Source organism: Varanus komodoensis, unplaced genomic scaffold (genome assembly GCF_004798865.1).
Source record: "Varanus komodoensis strain SLA01 unplaced genomic scaffold, ASM479886v1 scaffold1, whole genome shotgun sequence".
Classification (NCBI taxonomy): domain Eukaryota; kingdom Metazoa; phylum Chordata; class Lepidosauria; order Squamata; family Varanidae; genus Varanus; species Varanus komodoensis.
Genome location: NW_025335268.1, coordinates 126,650,522 through 126,669,884, shown reverse-complemented (window position 1 = coordinate 126,669,884; position 19,363 = coordinate 126,650,522). Strand labels below are relative to the sequence as shown.

At 41.2% G+C, this 19,363-nt stretch overlaps 1 protein-coding gene across 2 annotated transcripts in view; it reads left to right on the top strand.

Moving 5' to 3' along the window:
• The window catches only part of TFEB (transcription factor EB), a 79,507-nt gene that overhangs the window by 36,646 nt on the left and 23,498 nt on the right, over positions 1-19,363 (top strand). The window contains exon 2 of one of the 2 annotated variants that reach the window (XM_044445041.1): positions 4,262-4,378. The exons of the other annotated variant lie outside the window; for it this stretch is intronic. The gene's annotated coding sequence lies outside the window, so the exon portion shown is untranslated. The remainder of the gene's footprint in view (positions 1-4,261; positions 4,379-19,363) is intronic. 2 annotated transcript variants of the gene reach the window in all.

Here is a 19,363-nt window from a genome sequence, read left to right as displayed (position 1 = left end):
GTAAATGAATTGCACCAAATTTTTTTCTACCTGCCAGCAAAAATCAATAAATGAAAAAGCATTTATGTGAAGTGCACTGATTGCTGCATATTGATCACACTCACCAATATGTATAACTCTCCAAAATCACATTGCAATGTTTAGTGTTAATTTAATCCAATAAATGCTGATAGGCAAGTTTGCAGTCTTCAGTACCTTTGTCTGAGTCACAAACTTCAAGCTAATCAATATGGACATTTTGTTTTCATAAATTGTGGTGCATGTACTAGCCAAGTCTTGAATTCATATGGTTAAACAACACATGGAGAACTTCAAATATAAAATTTGAAATAATAATAAGGAATTTGAATGTATTTGTTCTACAGCTAGGAAATACAATGATTTGGGAACATGTGTGGCTAAGCCAGATGTTAGAGGCAGACTCTTTATGGAAGTTCTTTAGTATTTATAGCTACATTTTGCCTTGAGCTGGACCATTTCTCTTAGGGAGTAGAATAACTGGCCATTGCTGTCTTATCACCATAACTTTATGACATGCCTTATTGCAAGGTTCAGGGTCCCTGACTGTACAGTATCTAAAACCAAAAACATGAGCAATCTTTTGCTAAAACATCCTCTGTGATTGTCCCTCTCTGCCAAATGCATGCCTCAGAATGACTAAGAATCTGTTGAACATAAACCATCAGACAGATGTTCATGCTGGTGTTTATAAAGTGAAAAGAGTTGGTCAGAAAACCCACCTCTTCCATTCTGTCAGCAGTCTGGTACTTTCCTTACTATTAGCCACATAACCAGTTAAGTGTAAAAACCTGTAGGGAATTACTATAGTATTGATTTCGTGTCAGATAAGTCATCTGCACATCTTGTGAATGCATTCAGTCCTTCTGTCATTAGCAATTGTCATATCCTGTGCACACTCACCTGGGAGTAAATGCCATTCATCACAGTGTAATTTACTTCTGAGTAAATATACTTAGGAGTGGGCTGCAAAACAGAATTGGTTGCCTGGTGGCTCACAGCCATATTCTGCCTCCACGCTACTCTCACATTTCCCTGACAGCCCGACTAAGTTTAGTCAAAACCATGGTTAAACATCTGCCCATACTTTTATGAAAATAATAATAACAATTATCCCAAATGATTTAACATTTGCACCTTGCCTTTAGGTTTATATCTTTGCATATGTAAGCATATATATTTGCATGTAACACTTTGTCTGGGTCTGTAAGCCTCATTATTTGGAAGCCTTTACTGCAAGAAGGAAACAGCTTTCTTAGAAAGCTGGCCTACTGATGACCAGTAATGTAAACATCTGGTGCCAGGCTGGAGAACAGAATAACCCCAGTAGAGCAGTTGGCCTTCCCTTGGCTAAATCCAAGCCCAACCCCAACCAGCATGGAGTTCCTTGCATTCCTCTGCACTACTCTCTGCCTGGGCATCCTCCTTGCTTTGAAAAGCTAGAGGATTTATTGGATTGGCTGGAACTTGTGCCGGCTGCTTTGAAAATACCTAAGCTGTGTGTGTTGGTCTTGGCTCTACTTTGGGAACGTTGCTCTCCAGGACACTTTCTCCCTACTTGCTTCTTAGTGGCACTTGGAAAAGGAAATGCAGAACAAAAGAAGAAACAACAGCAGTGTGTGGTTCTCAATCTGCCCACTCCCACCCCCGGCCAGGACTTTCTTCATAGATTTTTTTTTTCCTGAGGAATCATATTTGTCAACATTGTATCACAAAGTAAAGGGTAATGGTCAGATTCTCCCCTCCACCTCCCTTCCTGGAGCATTCTGTAATTATTGGGTCCCTACTGAGACCTTTGAGCCTGCGAAGAATGTTGAAATGAACGCAGTGATGACATTGATTTTTCCATTCATAAAATATCACTGTCAGATGTAAAGCAAATACTTCACAGGAACTCTGGAGAGGAAGGTTATGCCTCCCAGATGAAGCAATGTCCTGTGGAGTTTCTTTCATCACTGGGGTGGCTGTGGCATTAACACTGTGAATGAAGGAGGGGGCATATGTGTGTGCATGTAAGTCTGGCAGCTTCTCTGTGGCCTAGGTAACATTTTATTGGGAGTCCTGAAAATGCAAAAAGAGGGAATGGGCTGCACATGAGTTCTCTGCACAGACACTGCATCCACCTATCCCTCTTCTTGCCTGGTGGCTCTGTGGGATTAATGGACAAGGAGGCTCTAGAGAAGTCAGCATTTCCTTCACAGTCTCCTCACCCTGCAGTTCTATGGAACCTGCACACTGAGAGGCGAGGAGATGTGGACGCAGCTTCACATCTGGAAAGCGCAACAGCAGCCCACCCACTGCTGCTGGTCCCACCTTGAACAGTGAGGCATCGCATTTGCTGAACAGTTTCCCTACTTGGAGACTTTTAGTTAACACTGCATGGTGCCCCCTGAAGCTGGGATCAGCAGCTGGAAAGAAGGGCACACCTGCCACTTGCACACTGCTGTGGGTTGTGGCGTCTTTTGGGAGGTGCAGGGCTTTTTAAGTCTCCCACTGCTATTCTCTGCAGGGTGGGGAACCTATGAACCCTGCCGGTTTCCTGATTTTGCATCTTCTGTGCCCGTACAGCAAATCCTGATGATGAATGTGGTGCAGAGAGGTCATCAAGGTCTCATGAAGCATTAAAATCCATATGCTTCTCTATTTTGGGTGGACGTTAGATTGTTTTTTTTTTTTTTCTTCCTAAAGTCACCTAACAAGCAAGCCAGTATCAGGGAATTTTCTCTCCCTCCTATCACCTTTCAAAGAAAGAATGAATTCATGAGATGGCTGATGCTACCTTCTTGAGTAGAGTGAGAGATCTGTAACCTAACCCACCCTTGCTTGGTTAAGTTACCCTGGATGTTTTGGCCATAGATGTTTTGCAAGTACTATCTATAGTTGCTGTCCTCTTAGAAGTTTATTTCCATCACACTTCATAAGGATATTTTTACAGCCGTTAGCCACCCTTTCTCCACACCACATCAAAGATCTGGGTAGCAGAAAGTTCAAAACAGAGGTAGCTTGGAACTAAACTACCATGCTGTGCAAGAAAGAGCAACATGTGCAGTTGTTCAGTGTAAATAATGTTTATCTCTTTTTCTCTCTGTGTGTGCTTGCACACAGTTACTATTCATTGAGCAAGGATGGCTCTTGAGAATGGTAATCATTAACTCCTAAGTAAATACAATAGTGCCCACTAGCTTTATAGAACTTGTACTTTGCTAAATCATGCAAGTTCAGTGTGCAACTGAGCTAAAGTGATAGGAGGCAGAGTCTGTTACTAGATTTATGCTTGTGGAAAAAAATGACTCCTGCACTCGAAGATGGCTTGAATCTTCCCAGGTTTGCAAGGGCTGTAGTCATTCACCTCTGTGTGACAGGTTGCCCAATTATCCACTTACACCTACAGTGATTTACAACCACCAACACTTAGTGTTTCCTTCAATCAGATGTGAATGATTCCTTGCCACAGAAAGCTATTTGGAACTGACACCAGGTCCTCCATTCTCCTTTGCGGGAGGTGGGGGGGGCACTATGAAATAATCTTATTTTTCGGTGGAAGCGCTTTTTACTCTGTTTTTTTTTTAAATTTTTTCTAAACAATGTTTTCCACACAGTTTCAAAGTACCACCTACCCTCCATCTATACTATAGATCCATAAGGGAATATGTACAGGTGAATAAACAACTGATGGTTTTATAAAACGTCAGCTCCTTTATTTAGCCATCTGAAACTAGTTCTGTTTACGATGACACGGGAAATGAGTTTTCAAGTCAGATGTCACAGTCTCATGTGTTCTTGAATCATATTAGACAGTTATTCTGGCATTTGTGGGGTTTTGCTATATGGCATATTCTTGCTGGACTTCCCCTGACCACAAAATCCCCTGTCGTTCCACCTTTAGTTTAACCTATGGCTTGTGGTTGCTACCTATCCCGCAAGTGTGTTCTTGCTGACTATTGCAAACCATAACGTTGTTTGAGGACCAGTAGTTTATTTGCTTGGCACTATATTGCAGCATAAAATAAATGATTTTTTTCTTTTAATTCTTATGTTCAAGGCAAATGCTGCTGATTGTCCAAGCGTATCATAAAAAGGCAGGATAGAATCTGCTGAACTGAATGTGCAATACTATAGTTTCTCTTCTGTACCACTTCTTTTTTCATGTGTGGTGCAGAGGGTGTTTTTGCTTTTAAAAGGCATGCCCTTTGAAAGTTACTAATTTTATTTCCCCCTGCTTTTTTCCCTATTTAATTGCCAGGATGTCATACTTAAAAGCGATCTGAAGGACCACCTCCTCCCCATATGTGCCTCCCCAATCCTTGAAATCCTAGGAAGAGGCCCTCTTGTAGATGACCCTTTCACCTGGGTTGTGGTGGTGAGTAATGATGAGTTCCAGGGTCTTTCTGTGCAGGGACATCCTGTTTGCGAAGATCCCAATGAAGGAGTTTCATCTTCCATGTTTTGATGGAAAGAGCTTTTGTATTCAAGAGCTTTACTGACTGGATGGCGGAGCAGCTTCTCCCGCTTCCTTTCTCTCTAGACAAGGCTGGTGCCAAGAATAGGCAGGGCTGAGCTGTTGCAGAGCACCCATACAGGAGCCCCCTGGCAAAAGCCGTTGGAGCTGTTCCTCTTCTTTTAGTTACCTTCTGAATTTATTTCCCATATTTGTATTCCATTCCATATTTAAGCAGATTCTGGTGTGGTGAATGGTTGCAAGGCTAAAACAAAGGAAAGAACTGCATAACAACAAAACTGTGTCTGGTCAGCCAGAAAGGATTCCTGGATCAAGGCCGTCTTCAGCAGGCCCCAAAGCAGCATGGAGATGGTGACTGCCCGATCTCTAGAGGCAAAGAATTCCTTAGAAATGGGGCTACCGCATTGAAGGTTATTCTGGTGGACTCCAGTTGTGCCTTTCAGAGTGAACCTGCTTGTTTACTCTTACCTGGACAGTGGTGGTGGTCATAAAAAAACTTTTTTGTAAATAAATAAATAGGAGCAATGATAGGAAAGAGGAGGAGGAGCAAGAGCAGTTGGTGACAATGGATACAAGAAGGTAGCTTCACTGGGGAGGGGGCACTGAGAGTGTTTTCTCCAGGCCTCTCAAAATTCTGGAGCCAGCCCTTTCTTTGGATAAACATGACAAGCTGTGTTCAAGCCAGATAATAGGTATTATCACTTATTTTAGTGTCTGATTTTATGTTTTCTGATTACTTTTTATTGTCAGTTTAATTGATACTTTGTAATCTGATTTGGGGGTCAGTTTGAAGTGAAAGCTAGAGATAGATAAAAGTCACAGTTGTACAAAATCAAGAAAAATATTATGTCAGTGTCAAAAGGGTTTCACTAGTTGCCAGCTTATTTATGGGCTCAGTTAAAAGTGCTAGTCTTGCACTTTCAAAGGCTCTAAGCCTTTTTAAGTGATTGCCTTCTCATACACATCTGTCACTGAGATCTTGGTTAGGGGTTCTCCTCTAGGTTCATTTGACTTCTGAGGTTAAGTAGGTGGGAACCAGGGAAGGCCCTTTCAATGGTGGCCCCCAAATTGCTGAACTCCTTCCACTTTTGCCTGCAGTATTCATTATATTTTAACTGCTGAATAAAGTTCATTCAATTCTCTTGCATTCTTCATAGCATGTTATGCTTTTTATTATATACCCTTCATCCAACCCCCCCCCCCCCCACACACACACACCCCGAGCAAATTACTTACAGTCAATAAAACAAGGCAGTCCCTGCCTTCAGGCTAATGATTTGAAAGACATGACACAAAAGCTCAAAGGAATGGGGAATGGGAGGGAGTCAAGCTCAGACAGGGTTTCTTAACAGTAATTGCTTCTTGTAATTAAGATCTGGAATGAAAAGAGTTCAGGGTAGTCTTGTCTACTGCTGAAATCAAAAGCTAATTTAAGTTTCTATCTATTGGCTGTTGCTGGTATTTGTTTTCATCTGCTGCCAGTAGTTTTAACTTCAACTGATTTTGCTAAGTACCTTGAGGTATAAGTGATCAAATGGGTAAGCCCCTAATTAAATTACATTAAAAAGAAAGGCAAGACATATTGAGTGGTTGGGGGCAAGAATGAGTATTTCTAATGCATTTACTGGGAAAATGTCCAGAAAATTCAGTTGGTTCAAAATGCTATCACCAGGCAATTGTCAGGGTTGGTTCAATGCATATATAATCCCAGTATATATGCAGTATATTTTTCAAGTTAGATTGGTTATCTTTTTGTTGCAAGCACAGTTCAAGGTCCTGCTTCTCTCCTTTTGAAACCCTAAATGGCTTGGAATGAGGGGTACCTGAATGATTATCTTCTCTCATATGTGCTGTCCTGCACACTCAGTTGTAGGTCCCGCTTTGGGCCTGCCTACAGGTTGAAGTTCAGGTGGGCCCAAGGAGCAGCACCTTTTCAGCTGCAGTGTCAACATTCTGGCATCTCTTCACTGGACAGGCCTTGTCACTCACTACCTGTTTTCTGCTACCGAGTGAAGATCTGGCTCTTTACAGAGATCTCTGAGAATGCTGGAGTAATCACCTGTTCTGCTTGCCAATGCTGTTACTACAGGATTTATCACATTTTTAAAAAAATCCTATCTGTATATATATTTCTGTGCTGCTCACTGCTTTTCTTCCCCTAGAGGAAGGGAAAAAGCAGGATGGAAATGTTCTGTAGTAAACAAATCTAGCCACAGGCTTTGTTTGCCTGATGGAATTAATTAGGAAGGAAGAAAGGTTTGCAGGGACAGGAGTGGCATGACCACTGTTTCAGGATTAGTTCAGGGGCAGCTTACTTCTTGCTCTCCAAATGTTAGGTTGCATCTCCCATCATGCATCACCATTGGATATCCTGGCTAGGGCTGATGGGAATTCTTGACCAATAATATCTATAGGGTTACAAGCCCCTGGAATATATTCACCATTTATGAATTCTTGATCCACAAGCTCTAGACTGCAGGGTATATAGTCTTATTCTGGTCCTTTCTGACCCCAGGATGCTTTCTGTACTCCTGGTTGTGTGCCACAGTCCCCTACCAAGAGTGTATTAGTGTTGTAAGCCGCCCCGAGGCTTCGGCGAATGGGGCGGCATAAAAATGTTTTAATAAATAAATAAATAAATTATACTGCTATCTGGAAAATATTGTCTGATATTCAGGCTTAGGCACTAGTTTGGAATGCTTTCAGCCCAATTTAAGATGGGACAGGTCTCTCTTAAAACACTCCCTCTCCCACCAAAAAACCCGAAACCCGATTGTATGAAGGAGAACTCACTGGCAAATAGAGCTTGTCTAATCATACATCTGCAAATGATGGGATGTGCATAGTGGGTGTTTAATGCTAGATAAATCCAAACTCACCAGCTCTGCAAGTGTTTCCAGGCTTAAATATTTAGTTGTGTGTTACAATTTTTAGACTGATCAATAGCCTAATTTCTCTGGGGAATTCAACTTAAAATGCAACTTAAAACCATAATATGCAATAGCATAGTAAGACATAAAATAAAACCCTTAAATTTAAACCAGAGTAAAACCCAGCAGCACTAAAATCATACTAGAACTCCTGTGGGAATAATCACTCAAGCAGATGAAATATCCTTTTTACCAATGGCCCCTGTGACCTGTGGAGGATGGGAAGCAGAGTATCAGGTGACATTTGGGGCTGGTTTCCATAAACTGTCTGCCTCCACAGGAATACTTTAAGAATGATTCCTGTGGAAGAATGTGTGTGGAAAATTAATGTCCAAAAGCTGACATAAGTACTCAAAGTTAGACTTATGGAAAAGCTAGTGGGCTGTGCTATTTTTTCCATGTTTCTGAAGTACCAGGTCCAGAATACTGTAAGGGTTGGAGCACCAGACTAGTTTGGCAGCCAGCATGGATCAAGGCCAATAACACAGAGACATGCATCAGAAAACTAGTCTGAATGGATTAGACAGTCTTGTTCAACCTGGTACTCTCCAGATGCAGTGGACTACATCAGTCAGCATTCCCAGTCAGCATGGCCTTTAACTAAGTTAAGGCTAGGAAGCACTGTGAAATGGCTAATGCCTCTTTCTGGCATAGCTGGCACCAGCTAAGAACTGATCATGGGCAGCACATTTTACTGTCAAAATTCCAGGCTTTAATCCAACTTAGGCAAAGCTGCCGTTTGTATGTAGCTCAAGGCTACATATTGGTTGACATGAACCCGGATCATGGTTGAATCACATGGTTGAATCATGACTGTTAAATCATGGGTTGTCATTATCTGTGAACACTGCATTATGGTTTAACAGTGAATTGTTAACTGTGAACAACCCAGGAAAATATCTTATGGCTTGTTGTTGGGTTGTGAATTCTTGGTTGATTGTGGTTAACAACACATAGTTGTTATCTGATCATCTGGTGGTAACTTTTTCCAGCAGTTATGCAAACAGGTTTTTCTTAGAGTTTCCTAAAATTATATGAAGTTTGTTATTTCCAGCATCCACAAGCTTGTGCAAAGATTTTACCATATATTCTCACCGAAGAAGAAATCAGGAGAAGCAATAAAAGCCAAACATTTTTATGCTATAGATAATAGCTCCCAATGTGCAGTGGTGGCAAATGTATCCATTCTGAGTTGCAGTCTGCATGTTTAAGGAACTATCTGTGGTGCTGAATCTTAGCCTGGGGGCACCATGCTTTGGATGTCGCCTTTAAAGCTTCAACTAAAACCCAGAGTGGCTACGCTGCCCCACTAACACTGGAGCCCCCAGCCCATGCTGCTGGTCTGGCTGCACATCAACCACTCATTTGGTAGTTTATTGTTGTTGCTGCTGCTGGTTGTTGTTCTTCTAATATTTCATTTCTGAACCATCCAACAGCCAAAGCTTTCTGGACAGTTCACAATAATGCACAAAATTATACACCATAGATACAAGATAATAAAACATAGTATGCAGTTCTTAACATACAAAAATCTCAAACAATGAAACATCTAAAACAATTTCAATGAGGTACTAGACCTGTTAAAGACAGTGGACATGTGCCATCATATGCCATTCAATGATTTTCTCTGCTTGCACAATCAACAGATGAAAAGATTTCTGACCCGTAAAGTAAAAGGCCCTCCGTTCAAATTCTGAATTGCTGAATTGCTGAATACGACACTTGAATTCAGTGTCGTATTCAAGAGGTTCTTGTTGGATTAGCTAGAGAGGGAATCATCATCGACGACAACAACAACAACACACAGAGAGAGATTTGATATGCACAGATGCAAATTTAGGAATAATAGCTATAATCTACATGGAAATAATATACATCTCACCGTAGTGAGGAGGAGTGCATGTGGTGACCTGTGTGTTTGCTCAGTCTACTGCCTACTGTCACCCGTGGATGGCCAGCTTCAAGGCTTCTTTGGGCTCTCTTGTCTTATGCGTCTCTGTCTTTCAACTGGACAGCTCTGCAGACAGAAGACGCCCTTAAATGGACCATGTAAAGTAGGATGCTTGCCTACTGGGTGCTCTTGAGGTCTAGCTTATCCCTCCTACCTCCACGTTTTTTCATTCTCCATTGGCCTTTGCTGTTTCTCTGCTGAAAATGATTGGTGTCTGAACCAGTAATTCAATAATTGAACCATTACAGTGCAGTCTGTTCTTAACGGGGTAAACATGACCCCCTGAAAAAGCAACCCAAAAGGACCACAATCAGGGACAGCCCTGGAAGTAAAAAAGGTGCTGTGATGGGGAAAGTTTGTGTTCTACCAGCTTTAGTTCTCTATTTTTACGTGCCTTCCTGATGGAGCCTTGGGCAAATATTTAAAAATCTCTCCCTGAGATGACGTGTCCATTAGTAAAATGGGCAACAGTCATATTGTCCCCTTTGCACTGGTATTTTAAATATGATAAATATTCCATTCTGCATGTGGATGAATCAGGTGATTAGGGACTGCAGGGTTCAACACAAGCAGGGGCCATTTCTCACGTCTCAAGAGTCATCTGACATTCTGGCTTGCAATCCAGCTATTAGCTGGATATTCTTTTTTACCTCTTAAGTATGTTTGGTGGAGTGTCTGATTCATTTGCTATGGGTTGAAAGCTTCCAAGTTATGCCCCCTACCCTGGAAAGCTCGTAAGATGCAGGACTCCAGTATGGAGTAGCAGTGAATTATTCAGGCAACCTGTTAAGTTTAATGGAAAATGAGCAGTGAATTAAAAGGGGCTTTATGTGAGTGTTGTGGTTGTTCCAGACTCAGTGCTAAGTTTGTTGATGTCAATACAAATGAAGCGTGACCTGGCTTTTGATGAGGGATGATCACTCAGATTATATGTCTAGCCTTCAGATGCTTTCATTATCTCTTTCACTACTCCATTGCCTCCTCGTACATAGATGTTTGTTCATAGATCAACCTGAATTTCAGATATAGGTCACCTTTATAGTTGTCCCACTGCTGTGTTGGTTTCACCAAATCAAAACTGCTGATTTTCTCAGTTTCTGCCATTTCAGTACAGGCATTATGGTACCTGCTTCAGATGGTTACCATAATTTGTAGAATTTTCAGAGCTGGGAGGAAATTTCATTTAGATTTCATTGAAATAGTATCAGTTTCTTATGCCAACCAATCACCCATAAAGAAAGAGTATTGCTAATTTTAAATATACTGGAATAATCCAGTCTTCTCTTACTGGTGCCTTAAGGGATCAGCCTCCATAACATGTGCTTATTTCAGGATACCAGTCCAAACTAAGTTAGCATTTTAATTTCCTGGGTTCAAATTGAAAACAGGCTTCACTTTTTCACTCCAGAAAATATATATTCCCTTTAAATTCTAGAACAATGGGCAGGCATCCTGCTTAAACTGTAAGGCAGCCTAGCTAATCCTTCCACGGAATATCCTATTCTCACCATTGTGCTATAGGAAGAGACTCTGGAATGTTACTTTCTACATTTCTACACAGAAAAAGTTGCACAGAGGGCTTTTCTACATGAGGCATTTAGGGTTGTTGCCATTGGTTATGGGTTCTTTAGTTGAGATCCAGTTTTGCCTCTCTGTTGAACCAGCATTTTACGCATGGTTTTTTGTTTTTGCTTTTAAGAGCAAGGAAAATGTGGCATTTAAACATGACACTGAAAGAAAGTGCAAGTTCCTTTAGTGTATTTGTGCTATCCTGCTAAACTGGAAAGGGTTTGTAGTGGAAAACCTAAGGGTTTCATAATAGAAATACACTAAAGGAGATTGCCGTTTCTTTCAGTTTCATATTTAAGTGAACAGGACAGGAATGTTCCCTTTTTTAGTGCTTGGATCTCAATTCTGTGAAAAAGATTAAAATAAATTAACAGCCTTATATAGAACTCAGAACATTCAGTCCCTTGGGGTTTGCTTCCAGGTTAAGTGGATACTGGGCTACAGCCTTACTTTTTCAGTACATGAGAGGAAGAGGGAGCACTCCCTGGCAGAATTGATGACTGCAATAAGCTTTGCATTCTGATCCTAGTCTTTATAGAAACAGTCAATTAAATGCTAGCAAGAACTAAGTCATATACAGCTATTATGCCATTTCAAATATTGGAAGGGGCTAAATGACTGGCCTAAAGATTATTGTTCTGCTTCATCAACAGTCTTCCTTGGATTTGTATTGATTTTTGCGTGTTAAAGGACTGTTGCTGACACCCCATCAGGCATTCTGAATTGTTCGGGGATTTCCAGTATATAACTTTATTGCTAATATTACAGAATCTTGTATCTTGCCAGTTGGAAGAGCCAGTGTATACTGTTGAGTTATGGCAATTATTTTGCAAGCTTTGTGTTCTCTGTGGATCTTCTCTGTTTGGCTTGCATTGCCCGTTTGCTCCTCTGCTTAGGTGGCGGGGGTGGGAAACAGGAGAGGATGACTTGATGTTGAAGTCATGATGTCTGCAAAGTCAAAATCTTAAAATAATACGCAGGAGGAGGGTTCACAGCCATTCCAATTTGGCTGTACCAAGATGTGGAGGGTTCAGGTTTCAGTGCCCCTAGGATTACTGGCAACAAGAAGTACCAGTTCAAGCCCTCCCATGGCGCTTTATTGTGCCTTGGCAAGTTATTTGGGAATTGCTGGGCTCATATGTGGTTGGAGAGCATGCTTTGACTGATTTATCTGGATGAGTGCTAGAAGAAAGGATATTAATAGGGCTCCTTTCATTTTCTGGTTTCTTATTTAAAAATTGCATTGTGTGGATGCAAAGACAACCTGAAAAATGTGTGTAAAAAACAAGCTAAACACTTAAATTTCTCTGTGCATGCCAAACGTTCAAAACAAAGCATAGTAAAAATGAAGAAAACCAAACACCTTCATTTTTGAAATGTCACAGAAAGTTCGATAAACTTTCTGTGGTGCCATTCAGTTCCTCAAAAATTATTGAATAATTCTCCAGACAATTTCATGTACCAGAAACACAGATACTAGATACATAGACTTTAAGACAAAATACTAACATATAACAGTTTAAAACTGAGGTTAATAAAATATTAACATTCTTTAAAAGAGAAAGAGCATAAAAGCACAACTTTTAATAAAAGAGATTATGTAAGCCCAATAATAAATTCCTATATACGTTTTTTTAAGGGAAATATGTTATGTTTAACTGTTAATAGCTATTTTCCTTTCTCTTTTTCCCTTAAACTGGCTGCCTTAACTGCAAAGAGGGCAGCCTTCTAGGTCACAAACTAATTAGATCCTCATTAGCGAAAGTTTAACTTGTCCTCAGCTGCTCAGTTTCTTACATGGTCAAGAAACCAAGATAGGTTCTGTTCCCTGAAGCTGGTATATAACCTGCATATACCAATAAACAGGGGGGCAGATCTTCCACTTCTGGTGTAGCACCTGCTGTACCCTGGAATCTGCTTTGTTGCATCATAGCATCCCTTTGTTCAAATCACAAATGGTAAACACTGAAGTTGATCTCTTTTCACTGGGAAGGAGAAATACTTTTCTTCTTGAAATTGGCTTTAAGATCTTGCTAGCCATTTCGTAAACCTTGTGTTTGACAGGGCAGCCATGTTCACTTGTGCTCCAGTATCTAGTAATCTTTGTTTGAAAACTTTTCTTATATTAATGTCAGAAATACTAGAGCTCCAAAGTAAGTCCATAGCTTGACAAATTGACAAAACTATGATTTCTCATAGTTTTGAGAAATCATAAAACCAATATTTTCCCAAGGTTTTGTCTATCTGCTTATAAGGAGCCTGGCGTCACTCATTTGATCTAGCTTAAACCAGTAGTTAAACAGCCTAAGATGGATACGGTATGAGAGTCTTTCTATTCCAAGTTGACTTCTAATTACATGAGCTGGTATAACTGACACACCTAGAATTGAACATAAGACGCGATTCTGGTGATGTTCGGTTTTGCTATTGGCAAAGCCCCAAATTTCTGCACCAAAGGTCAGAACTGGCAACACCCAAGCCATGTACAGCCTCATGACTGGTTGAAGTCAAACATTGCTTTCAATTTATTTCCCTTGGCTTGTAATATCCAGATTCCCATAGAGGAAAGCAATTCGCAGAGGTGTAAAATATCCCACCTGCTCTGTTTCATTAGAATCTAAAAGCCTTTTGTGTCTCTTCTTTTTCTTGCCAAAGATCGCTACTTTTGATTTCATACTGTTAATTATTGGGTCATTGTGACAGTTAGGCACTAAACTTTGTCAGTAACTATGCAGCCCTATATGGGTAGTAGCCAATAAGATCATGACATCTGTATATAGAAGGGTATTAACAGATTTGTCCAGCATCTTTGGCATAGGATATGCTTGATTACAAACTAAAGAAATTACATAAGCAGGCTAGAACTAAAAAAGAAATAGACTGAGAATACAGGCCTGTTGCAGCCCTTAATCTGTGTGAATCTTTCTTGTTAAGACATGGCTTCCACCTGTACTGTCTGTCAAACTTGCATCTAAGTATAATACCTTTGTAAGGAAAAGTAGACTAATATAAATTTGTTTTCAGCAGTTTTTCCCATAGAAGGTTTTTATTTATTAAGTGAAAGGCAGAACTTAAATCAATGAATACACTGAAGGACTGTTCACCATTCACAGCATATTTTTATATCAAGCAGGAGAGGATAAAACAGTAATCAATAGCACACCTTCCCTTTCTGAGCCTGCCTTCTCTTCTGCTAAGATGGAATTTTGTTCAGCCTAGTCCTATAATTTCTGAAGAAGAAACTTAGTGTACATTTCTGCTGGGATATCAGTTAAGCAGATTGGTCTATAATTCCTATGATCCCCTTGATCTCCTTCTTTAAATAGTGGGGGACTACTATACTAAGTTTCCATACCTTAGGAATACATCCATAATTGTTGATATGGGTAAACAAGTCAGATAGTAAGGCAGCCCACTAGTTTATGTTATTCTTAAAAAGTTCAGGTGGTGTAAAGTCCTCTCCCAGAGCTTTAGTGTTCCTCAGTGTCTGTACAAGAGGTTTTATTTCATGCATGGAGACAGGTGGGCATTTAGAAAAGTCCTTGATATTCCTAAAAGTTACTTCCCCCTCAAGGTTCAATTAATTTTTGATTCTCCCTTGAATAAGTCAAGGTAATCTTCCCAAACTGAAGCAGATGTAGGTAGCTCATAGATGTAATGTGATTCTCTGAGTTTTCCAGATCCTGGCCCCCAAAAGCATGTTGAATTTTTGCTGTTAGCCTCCAATTCCAAATGTGCCCGGCTTTTAGTGTAGCTAGCTTTCTTGGCTGTAATTAATCATTTATACCTTTGCCTGAGTTTGATCACTGTTGTATAAACTCCCTGGTCCAGAGAATCACTCACAAACCTTTAAGGGCCAGGTCACAACATCTTTTTTTGATTAATCTTTGTCTGTCTGTGATGCCTTTTGATTTAACTGGCCATTGGTTTTTACAATGTTTCGATATTACAACACCCATGTTCTAATAAAGAAAGGTATGGTAAATTATGATTAGGAAATGTGTTGCATTCATCTCAGACTCAAGTCCCTGACCTATAAGAGTGGCAAGAATTTCCTTAATTGCCACAAAAGTATACAGTTTTTGTATGATCTGCAGGTATCGCTAGAGAGACTGTGTAATTTGTTCAGGCGGTACAAGTTCAGGACTCCAGAGATCAAAAGCTGAATGAGCAGAAAACATTGGGTCATGTTTTTATGCGGAGAACTGTACTATTCTGGCTTGATCCAAAGTCAAGAGTCGGATAATTTTGCCTGAAAACATTATTCAGTGGTTCTTCTCATTTAATGCCTGGCCAAAAATGTTCCACCCACTCTCATTCACCATCTTGCATGAAAAAGGAGGTGTTCAGGAAAACTGGGTCAAACTGTAATATGATGAGTGGGTGGGGGGACTTAAACTAATCGAGGCAGAAGGTTGTCATCTTTTACAAAAAAAGAGCCTCTGCAACCTCATTGCTGCCATGGTAAGCCCTCCATGCCCAATTGGACCAAGCCTTCAGTGGGGGTTCTTCAGTCAGAAAAATCTTCAGGAGCTATTTCTACAAGTAATGAAACATCAGCCCAGCCCTAGTCTGATGGCTGAGAAGGCATTGTCCTCCTTATCCTAGTTGAGGACTTGACCAAAGTTCCTTTGGCTAAGCCTGCTATTTCCTGTGCCATGTGATCCTATGCATGTTTCCTTGGAAGTCAGTGACCCTGACTTCCTAAGGCTGCAATCCTAAGGGTGTACCCCATTGAACAGAGGGTCTACTAAGTCAACATTGCTCTGTTAGTGTTCCCTGTGCCTGCCGGCTTTCATTTTCCTTCCTTCAAACTTGTTGTCCTCTTTCCCCACCCATCCTTTGAATGAGTCAGAGTGAAAGCAGAAGCTGATGAACGTTATATAGGGTGAAGCCAAGCAGAGCCAGCAGGGCTATTTTAAAACTAGCTTGGTTTCCAGTTCTCCCTGACTTTCACACGGGGCTTCAGACGGTTTTGCCCTGTTAGATTCTCATTCTAAGGTTAAGTGAAGGAATTTCCTACAGGGGAAAACCTGCAGTGTAATGCTTTACTTTTGACGTTGGGAAGATCGACTTGTACAATAACCAGAATGGGAAATAATACTCCCAATAGCAGAAGCAAAAAGATAGCTGAGGCATCATGAAAGTTTGCAGATTCTGACAATATTTGCATAGCTAATACTTCTAGATTAGGAGAGGGTACCCATTAAGAGAACTTCAGCAGATTTCTGGATTTAGGGATTTGTGGAAAGACATGGAAGGAACTTAAATTTCTTTGGGTGGTATCCCTTGGCTGAATTTTTTCCCTTGCCCTCCCTAGAGACTGAACCTCAACTGAACTAAAGCATGTAGTCAGCCCCTGACCTATGGCCCCGCCCCAGCAGCCATGTTCACAGTGCCTACGTCTCCACATGTGCCCAAGGCACAGATTTTTGTATGGTTTGTAGCTGCTTGTAGACTGTGGTCTACATTTAGGTGGCCCATGAGACTGTAACAGAAAAAGTGGATTTTTAATATGACTGAGGCTTATGGTAAGGTCTTAATTTGCCTTTAGCACAAGCTTTCATAGGCTAGAGCTCTGTTTGTTAGATACATGAAATGCTGTCCTGAACTAGCAGAGAGAGATAATATTGACATGCACATGTACACACATAAGGTCAGAGGAAATGGGTAAGCAGTGCAGCCAGAAGGTTGCGAAAGGAAAGCAGTACAGCAGCCTGGGTGATTTTTATAAAGGCTTGCCTGCGTATGTGGATGGAGGCAGGGGGTATTTGCTGCATTGGACAAATATGTCTGCTGCTCCGGAACTATGTCTTCTATATTCAGAATGCACAAATAAAGAAGAGCATGGGGAGCAGAGTGCATTCTGCCGGAAGATCCCAGGTTCAGCACCTGGCATCTCTAGCTATGACTAGGGAAGGCTGTTTGGAACCCTTTGCGAACTGCTGCCAGTCACTGCAGGTAATATTGCAGTGGACCAATGATCTGACTTGCTAAAAGGCATCTTCCCAGGGGAAGGGGGAAGCATGGGGAAGGTAGCAAGTAGGGGCCTTGTGAATGGTTCCATGCTCCATGTCACTGAGATAATTTGCTGGACATTACGTTGCAGGTCTGATTTAGAATTGCTCTTGAGCACTGCTAAATGATGGGACAGATACGTTGTTTGCATAGCAGATGCACACATGTCACTCTGGCTGTCTGTTTTGCAACACTTTCTGTCTCCTCCTGCAGCCATTTTTTTCTTCAGTTGGAATAACCAGGATCACTACATCAGGATATGAAAGGAGGAGGGGTTCTAATTGTGAACGCTTTCAGTATTAGCACCAGGCAACCATGGGCAACTGGGAGGGTGCCGGCAGCCCTGCAGAGATTTCTGTTGACACCCACCCTGCTTTCCCTTTTAAAAATTAACCCAGCCTCTTGCCCGGAGCAATGCAAGGTGTTGCTCCGGGTATTGTGAGATGTATGTATGTATGTATGTATTTATTTATTTATTTAAAACACTTCTATGCCGCCCATTCGCCGAAGCCTCGGGGCGGCTCACAACATAAAATTAAAATATAATACATTCAAATATACAACAAATTAACAATATAAAATAAGTCGCCCTGGCCAGATAAAATAAGCAAATAATATTAACAATTAAAATGACGTTTAAATAAAAAGGTCTTTGCCTGGCACCGAAAAACAAATAACGGCGGGATATTAGAAACATAGAAACAGAGCGAGTCAGAAGGGGCTTCCCGGGCCATCTAGTCTGACCCCTGGCTCCAGCCGGCTCTGCTCATGACATGCCTGCCATATTAAACTGGCATGTAAACCTAGTTGGCCACCACTGCCATGTACCCTGCTGAGGCTGAGCCATGGAAGAGGGGGCATATTGGACAGTCCTTTGCCATGCATTTCTTCAAAACTGGAACTCACCCATGTACCACTTGAAGAGGGAGCGGAATGGCCTGCAAGCCACAAGGCCCTTGTAATATAACAGCATGTACAGGTTGCTTGTCTGAAAAGAAAGCAATGGGTGAGTCATCTTTGGTTCCAGGCAAGCGATCAGAGTGCATGTGGGTTGCAGGTCATGGTGCATAAAAGAAAACACTGCAGACATAGAAGAAACTCTGGACAAAAAGCACCATTGTGCAATGCACCATATTTTGATTTGTCATTAGGTTAGCAATAGTTAAGAATTTGTAGACAGTGCCTGTATTGCTATACCTAGAGCACATTTGTGTAAGTTTAAATAGCAAAAAGTCATACAACTCCCAGCTGTCCTCATCAAGCCATGCTGGCTGGGGAATGGAAGGATTTGTGGGACTTGTTTTCCATCTAAGCACGCATAGGATACTGCCTTTAGATGTATTTTCTAGGTAGAGTTTCAAAATGAATGAATAATAATATGAACCATATCCCCCCCTCCCATTTCCTGGTATCTTTTTATATCAGCTCTCTGATATAGATAATTAATTCCTTTCTTCACATCATTCCATAGCTTTTGATCCATGTAATTTATTTCTGGCCAGGTTGGTTTAGAACACCATGGGAATAGGGATTTGGAAGTATTTTAAAAACACAATACATTTATGGTCCTCCGTGCCCCAAAGCCTATTACGTTTGCTTGGCCACAATTATTTTCTACTGAAACTATACCTTATGGTTCCAAAGTGATTGTATATGTAAAATATCCATTTCTTCACGTCTGAGAATTAATCGGGCAACGTATTATTCAGGGATAGCCATAATCTGCTACAGAATAATCCAAGAGTGGCACAAAACCCCCTACTGAATGATCAAATCTTATGAAGATGATCTGGAACATTTTGGCATAAATATGAGTTCATTATTTAACATTCTAGTGGCCGGTGGGTTTATGCGAAATATGAAGCATTTGGGCAAGGCTGTGGTGGGTGGCTTAGTAGGTAAAAAACGATGGATGGCGTGGATGCAAAATGTAGAAGTACTGGAACCTTTGCCCAAGGCCCCCGTTGTCCATTTGTACGCACCTCAACATTTCCTCTGCAGCAGCTTGAAAACTCCCCAGAACAGCAGGCAGATGCCCAGTATCTTTGGAACCAGCCCCATCCCCAAACCAGGGGAAAAGTGGACCCTTGCCCTGGGGAGGGACACAATCCGAGCCAGGCATGTCTGCCACACCACCACCCTGCCGCAAAGACTAAACGCAATCAGGCAGCCACCAGAGGAGCAGCCAAGGAAGCTGCCCCCTACAGCAGATGTGATTGCTGGTTCAAATCCCCATTTTACCACCCCTGCCTTGCCACAGAAGGCACAGCACATCAAATAGCATGACACATATTTTTGTGTGTGTAGGCTTACACTTATTTGAGAAAGAGAAGCAAGGCCTAACCAAAGAGAAGCCCTTCCTTAAAATACATGCACAAATTTTGTAAAAGCAAAATGAAAAGTAAACCCAGTTCGAAG